The sequence below is a fragment of the Carlito syrichta genome, unplaced genomic scaffold (genome assembly GCF_000164805.1).
Source record: "Carlito syrichta isolate Samal-C Ts95f unplaced genomic scaffold, Tarsius_syrichta-2.0.1 Scaffold309741, whole genome shotgun sequence".
Classification (NCBI taxonomy): domain Eukaryota; kingdom Metazoa; phylum Chordata; class Mammalia; order Primates; family Tarsiidae; genus Carlito; species Carlito syrichta.
The window spans coordinates 218,298-227,181 of NW_007253837.1; the positions used below are offsets into that span (position 1 = coordinate 218,298).

Consider the following 8,884-nt stretch of genomic DNA (forward strand, 5'->3'; position numbering starts at 1 on the left):
TGGCTAGAATTTTTCATTTGCATTGAGTTTCTAGAGTAATTTCAGGAGAATTGATACCTTTATAACATTAAGTGTTTCTATCAAGGAACATTGAGTAGATCTACATTTATTAAAGTTTGACCTGTCATACATTTTATAATTCTCTCTCATAAAATGTATTCCAGGTTGCACATTTGAGTATGGTAGTCAGCTGGAGTATGGCTTCATAGAGAACGTGGCACTTCCACTTGCTGCTCCACAACTTGGGAAAATTATTGATATTTTTTCAGCCTCCTCTATGAAATGAATATACTGAGTCATAACCTTATAGGGTTGTTGTGAGGATTAAATGAGATATGCAAAATGTGCAGCACAGAGCTTAACAGAGAGTTCGCATTCATTAAGTGTGAGCAATTATAATGTTATTATTGTTATTGTATATTTGACTAGCATCCTTTTTTATGGCGTTTTTATGTTGGTTTATATTTTATCATTGAACAAATAATTAATTAGACTTGTCCCTTTCTTCCTAACCTTTGCTATTGTTTCCAATAAGACTACAGCTGATTATTTTGAGTTTTCTTGATAGACTATGATAATTTCTACAATGACAATTTTATTTCCTCCTTTATAATTTTAACACTCATTTTGTTGCATAATCTAGTACATCCAGAATAACATTTAATAATCAGTAGTATCTGACTCCCTTTTCTTATTTCTAATATGATGGAATTTTTATTTCCAATTCCAGTGGCAAGGATTCCACTCTCTTCCTTTGAATCTTCAAAGGCATTTTATACTCTTGTCCTCTTTCGTTCTCTTTCTTCTTTCTCTTTTTATCTTCCTTCCTCATGACTCAATGCTGTTATTAGTGAGTATGTTGAAAAGGAAGGTAGCTATATGCTCTTGCCTGTTATTGGAAGGGCATTTGTTTTTAACCTTCTGCTTGGTGTATGTCTAGGTGCTGGGTGAAAATATACACAGGAGCAGATATCGACTTTCCCCTGAAGGAAGTCACAGCCTAGTGTCAGGGGTAAATCAGGTACACAGCTAACTCTGCGTCAGAGCAGCATGTGCCAGCTGCCAGAGGAAGTGTTCCACTAGCGTATAGGAGAAAGGGCCCATGCTGAAGGAGAGAGTGCTCATTTTTAAAATTATATTCTGTTGCTAAAAGACCCTTTTTTTGAAGATTTTATATTGAATTATTACACTATTATTGCTTTAGTGGAGTATCAATTAGTTGAGCCAAACTCACTGGAACTTACATTAGCTCTGTGACCTCCAGTGGCCTCTGAGGAGTAGGATGTGTATGTACACGTGCTTTATTTTTGGTTGCTTTTCAGGAAATTCCCCAATAGTGATTTAATTTGCACTTATTCCCTAGGGCCTCTTCATAGAAGATAATTTAAGGTTCAAACATAGTCACATGAAAGATTGCATCTGTTATAATTATATTGCAATAGCTGATGACTTAGAAACCTCCTTATGATGTGTCCAAACTTCAAGGTCATCATTATGAACAATGATTATTGTATAATAGAAAATTTCCCTTTAAATTTTCTTATTTAGATACAGATCAATATGTATTTGGAGGAAATCCCAGAGGGATTATTACCTTTATATATTCACAGTGTCACTTCTTTAGATTGTTTTACCAAATAACTTTTTATTCTGATTACCAAGTAAAACAGTTATTGCTGAAACTTTAGAAAATACTCAAACATATAAAAATAGACTTCTGTTTTATTTAAATGATGATCATTGATTAAAGATAGGCAATTAGTTTTGTTTCCACCGCAGACTTCGTTAGAACAACAGGAAAAAGATTTGTTTTTAGCTGTATTAACCCACAAGGATATAGAAGGCAACAGAGAAGACAACAGCCACAACATTTTGGAAACTGGAAGCAGATTGTTGTATGGTTATAGATTTAGCAGATGTGAGGAACAAGCCTGTTTACATGGTAGAATCTCTTAAAGTCCCAGGAGTTGGTGGCAATAGGTATCTCTGGAAGTTGGAGTGAAAGAAGGCTAAAATAATCTGTATTGGTTGAAAGCTGTTTGAGAGACAGTTGTATTTCCAGTAGTCCCCTCCCAAGCCTTGGTGGGTGCCTAAAGTTACTTATCTTTTGGAGATGAGAAAGGGAGAATCTGTGTACTAGAAGACATACACACAATTGAATGATTTAAGTAATATCCTCATACCGACATTCACCCCAAATACACTGGCAGAAAGGCTTCTACACTCCAGACGTGGCTGACAGGATTTTCTGTGGAGAACGTGACCAGCTAAGGGACTTCTCTCTAGAAATGGACCAATGAGCTCATTTGTAGTGGAAGCATGGCAGATGGGCCTACTCTGTGCTCTTAGCTTCCACTCTGGTTTTGTTGTAGTAGTCATTTCACACTCTTGAGCAGTTAAGGATATTTGAAGAAAGACTAAGATGAAAGAGCTCAAAACAAACAGAATAAGGTGAGCTAAATAAATAGAAAAGTTATAAGAAGTCATCATTCATATATTTGGACAGGTAAGGGAAGAAACTGTAACCATGAAGCAACAGTCTGCTGTTAAGAAAGGAAATAATCAGAAAACAAAGAACTTTTGGAAATTTAAAACATCAAAGCAAAATGAGAAGTTCTATAGAAGAATCAGAAGGCATAAGTGAAGAAACTTCTCAGAAGATAGAACAAAAGGCAAGAAGGTGAAAACTAGAATATAGTAAGAAAGTCAGAGGACCAGTCCAGTAGGTCTGTTATTCGCACAAGAAGAAGACTAGAGAAAGAACCAAGAAAACAAAAATCCAGCAACAAAACCATTCAAAGCATTTCCCCAGAACTCATGGGAATAAATTTACAGTTTGAAAGGACCCACTTACTTCCTTGATCAAAATACACCCACACCAAGGTACCATCATTGTGAAACTTCATAACATTGAGGAAGAAATTGCAGAAAGGCAAAAACCAAAACAATAAAGAGGTCAAAATCAAAGAACCTGGAATTTGAATATTAAACTTCTCAACAGCGGCACTGGAAGCTACAAGTCAGTGAGCATGACCTTTAGAATTCTGAGGAACCTTGGCAAGCCACATAGAATTCCTTACCCAGCTAAACTCTCAACCACATGTATGGTTGGACTAGTCATTTTCAGTTATCAGAGTCATGAAAATGTCTTCTTTTCCAGGAAACCACTAAACATGCCTCACCAAAATAGAGTAAGCCAAGCAAGAAAAAGATGTGGGAGCCAGTAAACAGGAGATTCAGCAAAAGAGAAAGGCAAAGGGAATGCCCAGAATGATGATGGAATGAGGAAATAGGCATAGTGGGCAGTCAGTCCAGATATGAGCAGGTGAAAGGGTTTTAGGTGAGCTTTCTCCCGGAAGTTGAAGTTAATACAGTGCATGGTATGTCTTCTTGAGAGAGGAATTCGACAATTGGTAGGCAGTTTTGAATTGAATTAGTTATGAGTACATAGAACGCCAAGGTGGAAAAAACCCAAGGTGCTTATTCACTCCAGAGAAAACGAAAAGTTGTGCAGGAACGGAAGATTCAGCTCTGAATAACATTTACAGCATTAAAATAATAGAAACCGAATATTGATCCAACCAAAATTACTAAATGACCATATTTGGAGGAGGAGGTGATAGAAAGGATTCATGATGAATGTATGGGGTAGCGTGTGTGCGCGCGCGCATGTGCACACACGTGGGAGAGAGAGATGCTGACAGGAGGAAAGAAGAGCAGGTCTTCGTTCGCCATAGGGAAAATCAATACGTAATCCTAAAACAGAAAATTGAAAAGTAGCAATACAGTCATACCACTTAGCTTTGTGGTTTTAAAATAATCAGCTAAAAGACTGGAGGAGTGAAAATTGATGACACAGGGGACTGATAGTTACTATAACAAATATTTTAGAACTGTTTAACTTTTTAAATGATATGCATATATAGTTTTGATACAAATAAAAAAGTCAAAATAGGAGCCATTGCTACTGTCATTTTCTTACACTTTTTAATGAGTGTACATTTGCTTTGGGTCAGGTATTGGGCTGGAGCTTGGAAATACAGTGCAGATAAGACCAATCATCACTTCATTCCATGAAAAGTTTCTCTGAAACACTGAAAAGTAAATTTCATATCTGATGCTATGGAAAATGATGGCCGTACTTCACGTTTATGTTGGGACACAGCATTGTAGTTTAATTTTCAGCTAGTGAGATGTCTTTAAAATTAGCTGGCAATATTAGCTCAGTTATGTGCCTGGAACGTACTATACTTGGCATATTATATCCACTGTCATAATATATTCTCACACATTCCGTAGATGTTGTCATCTGAGGCTCAGAAGGAGCAAGTAAATTACCTGAAATCTTAGAGCAATTGGGTGGAAAAGCTGGAATTTGAACTCAGGGCTCCTTGATTCTAAGTCCATACCTCAGATTGTGATCGACTGAAAACTTTTTCCAGTTAATCTACTACCTACAGTAAACAAGGTTGAGTGTACATTTTGTAGGAGAGGGCTGATTTAAAGATCATCTTCAGAAAGCCTTGACATTGGAAGGTTCCGTTTTTTTGTTTGTTTGAAAAATATATGGGAGGGGGGACTCAATAAGCACAGGGTGTTATTTTTTTGTTTCCTTTGTGAGGAAGAATTTACCTGAGTGAATACCCAAATTCACCAGCAGATTTCACACCTAGGTAAGTTAGAAGTCATTCAGCATTTACTGAGAACCCCCTGAATCATGCCCTGAGAGCTTTACAAGTGAGTGGGACACCAGTGTACATATGCATTTGTTGCACTGTGGAAAGTATGCTAATGTTAAAATGTTTCTGCTTTGGGTTAAGACCTGACCTTGTAAGATTAGAGAGACTACATATTTACCTACTCATCTTTTTTATTTTTATTTTTTAATTTAATTTTTTTTGAGTTGGAGTCTCACTCTGTTGCCCAGGCTGGTTGCAGTGACACGCTCACGGCCACTGCAGCCTCGACCTGCTGGGCTCAGGTGATCCTTCCACCTCAGCCTTCCAAATAGCTGGAACTACAGGCATGTGCCACCACGCCCAGCTAATTTTTTGATTTATTGTAGAGACAAGATCTTGCCGTGTTGCCCAGGCTGGTCTCAAACCCTTGGCTCAGACAAATCCTCTCGCCTCTGTCTCCCAAAGTGCTGGGATTACAGGTGTGAGCCACCACACCTGGCTCCATCTTTTGTTTAATTGATGTTTTAGATCATGGCAGCTTAATTTTTAGAATTTGGATATATTCTTAAAATGAAATTTCATTTCATAAACCTAGTATGTGTGTCTCTAGACTAACCTTTCCCAAATGAGTTCTGCAGTGCAGTTGTCCTCCAAAATGTTTGTTAAATTATGTGGTAACTGCCCACATATATCCAGAGAGTGCTGGATGTAATATCCTTATTTTTTTGAAGGTGTACAAATGCACGTTAGCATGTTTAGACTCAGATGGTTTTTGAATTAACCATGTTTTACTAGAGTGCTTGCGATGTTTTTGGACCTGGATTCATTCTTCAGCTGACATGTACTATTATATGGAAGCCATTTTGGGAAATGCTGAATTCCAGGTTATTTCCTTTTGCAGAAAATTCATACATTGTGACCTTTAGACCTTATTATCTCTGAAATGCTGTGATTTTACAATTTTATCAGTTTCATGTCACTTTTATTTATAATTTGTAGGTGTATATTTGTTTGATATATACATATAAATAGTGTTTTACCTTTGAAATGTATCTTTGAGACATAATCTTAAAGATTTGATGGGGAGTTCATTGGGGAGATGCTGGTGAAAGGTTACAGAATTTCAGTTAGGAGGAATAAGAGATCTATTATTGTACAACATGGTGACTATAGTTAATTACAACATTTGCATTCTTGAAAAGTACGAAGAGAGGTTTTAAGTGTTCTCACCATGAAGATGATAATTATATAGTCATACCTATGTAAATTAGCTTGATTTAGCCATTCCACACTGTATATATATTTTAAAACATCAGGTTGTACACAATAAATACATAATGTTATCAATTTTAAAACATTCAAAAATAAAATTTTTAAAAAGGTTTGATTGTGACTAACTTATTTGAAATGTAGTTTGAAAATATATAACCTAGCATTATAAATTTTTAAAATAAATCGCTGCAGACATGCTATATATTTATATGTATACACATCCACATGTGTGAACATGTATGTGTATCTGTGTGTATACAGATATATATGCCACATATGGATAATTCTGAAATACTCCATTGTATTACAATTGATTAAGGAAGTAAGGCCATTTAGTTTATTTTCAATTTTTCGTTGCAGTGAGTATCCTTATACATAAGATCTTTGTATATTGGATGATTATTTCTGTAGTATAAGGTCCTAGAAGTATAATTCCAAGTCCAAAAGCATATGTGTTCTAAATTTTAATAGATACTTATTGCCTAAAATATCAAACCTGTTCACTGTAGGCAACTGATAAGAGTGCCAGTTTCCTGCTACCATTGCTGGCACCACTAGTTCAATATCAGCTGGTGAAGTATCAATGAACTAAAATCTTAGCTGATGTCATTTTCGTGTATGGGAAGTATGCCATTTGTTGTCTCAAGAAAATGCTATGTCTCGTGTATTAGTCTGTGTTTATTATTTGTCTATTTAATAGAACTATAAAGCCATTAGATTAGGAAGTGCTCTGGGTGCTTGAGTTACCATCTGTGATTATTACACACGAAATTAATGACAAGAAAGTAAAGCTTTCTTTCATACATAATACATTCACATTTTTGTTTATAAGATAGTTCCAGCATTAATTTATTTATCTTGGTTGGAAATATTTGTTTTTTGTGAACTTTGACATTACTAGATTCTGTCATAGGAATAAAAACTATGATAAAAATTTGTGGCTGAGTTGCAATGATAACTTGGGCATGAAGAGGATTTTGAAATTTTCTTAGGAAATTTTTAGTTTTTACTATGTCTTGTTGGACTGTGAAAAGACTTTTCAGTCTGCTGTGGAGGCATGTCAGTAACATAATTGATTCATTCTTTTTGCCACAAGGAGGAAGACAATGGTCCTACAGTGCCCTTGGATGAGAAACGGAAACTTTTGAACTGCAGCTTCAGTTTATCCTCAAAGCCTGCATTGTTTATCGTCATCTAATCCAGCTTTGATGGACATCTGTGACAATTGCCTGTATACATGCTGTAATGAAATACTAGAAATGGCTGTACATTCCAAAGAAACCCCCTGTTATATATCCACATCACTGCTTCTAGGATATATATTTTTCAATATTGTTTATTGCTTATGTGCAGAAGAAATGAAACTAGTTTCCAGGGTTATTAATATGAATATATATCATATGTTAATATTGAGACAGGAAAAACTCATTTCCAGTGTTAGTAGTTCTTCATTTCACATCTCCAACAGAAAAAGTCACTTGTTTGGAGACTAGTGCAATTCTTGGTAATAAAATAAGAGTTTTGATCAAGAACAGCGTAGAGCTTCAAAATACAAAATACACACGAAGGATTAGTGGAAATCATGTCTCATGTTGTTTTTCAGTACCCATATGGCAATTAATGTCCAGGTGCTTTGTCATGGAAAACATGTTGAGAGTTAATGCAACAACACAATACTTGTTTATTACTTTCTTAGTTAAAGGATGTGGCTGAATATATAAATCTAGTCATTTGTTTGGCACATATTTGAAGCTGTGGTTTATAGGAATTTGAGAAAGGAATAATAGGATAAGAAGGCAGGTACAACGTACCAGGAATAGTTTTATCTTCCATGAATAGGAATATAAATTTAATAGTATCCTATATTAATTTAGTGTTATATACTTTGTAAGACTTTAAAATATTTTATTCTATGGACTCACCTTTGGTATGGTATGGTAAGATGTTTCTTTCAAAGACGACCAACAGCATTCTTATTTTAAGTGCTACTAGCCAATTTAAGTATGTACCTAGCTGCAGTTAAATGTGACAGAATGAGATAATTTGTGAAAAGCAGTAGAGGGCCTGGCACAAAGCAAACACTTAATAAATGTTATTACTGTTGTTGTAACACTCATGACTTCAATAACACAGTCCCAATTTGGAGGGATTTTGTGATGCAAAATATCTAAGAAATAATAGAAAATGATGGAATAAGTATTTGTTCAGAATTTTTAGATGTGTTGAAATGAGGTTGTAATAATGAAAGTATTAAATACAAATAAAATTCACACCAGACATCTCTGAAAATGGAAGCAAAGAAGGTTCATCATGGAGTTGTGGGCAGGGAGAGAAAGGACTAGAACTGTGACAAAATGAGGAAATGTAAGGGCTTGCTAAGTGTCAGGATCTGTCAGTAGCTGTGGACCACATTGGGACGACATCTGGTAGAGTCTCTGAAGGCAGAGAGGTCCTGGATAATTCCCTTTTGTGGTTCCTAGTATTCAATGATGAGGAAATGGCAGAGAATGGTCACAAAACTGTGACATACACATTTACATCTTACAGACCACTCACATTCCCAACAGTGGCTGTAGGTTTAGCCTCTTTTGAAGATCAAAAGACTAGATCCGAAGCCTTCCATGAATGAGAGGCCAGTCATATGGCACTCCAGGCACTCCTTTGGTAGACTCTGTGTTCAAGTCCTGGAACAAAACTGTATATACCCAGCCTTTCCACTCCTGACCTGGTTGGCACTGAAGTGCCAAGTACTGTTCTTGCACTGAACTTCTGAGGCTTCTTGGATTCTCCTATCATCTTTACCTGAAATATACAAAGAAAACAAATATAACATATTTATTAATAGCAAGTACTAATTCAAATGACTTTCAGGGTAAGGTCTAGTTTTTCATATTTCACCCTCAAAAATGTGTGTGTGTTTATTGAAGGAATCA

At 35.8% G+C, this 8,884-nt stretch overlaps 1 protein-coding gene across 2 annotated transcripts in view; it reads left to right on the forward strand.

Moving 5' to 3' along the window:
* The window catches only part of CA8 (carbonic anhydrase 8), a 97,172-nt gene extending 88,932 nt beyond the window's left edge, over positions 1-8,240 (forward strand). The window contains exon 9 of one of the 2 annotated variants that reach the window (XM_008067742.1): positions 7,048-8,240. The gene's annotated coding sequence lies outside the window, so the exon portion shown is untranslated. Of the gene's footprint in view, positions 1-7,044 lie in introns of both variants that reach the window. The other variant, XM_021717447.1, reaches the window with a different exon arrangement.
* The last annotated feature ends 644 nt before the right edge of the window (positions 8,241-8,884 follow it).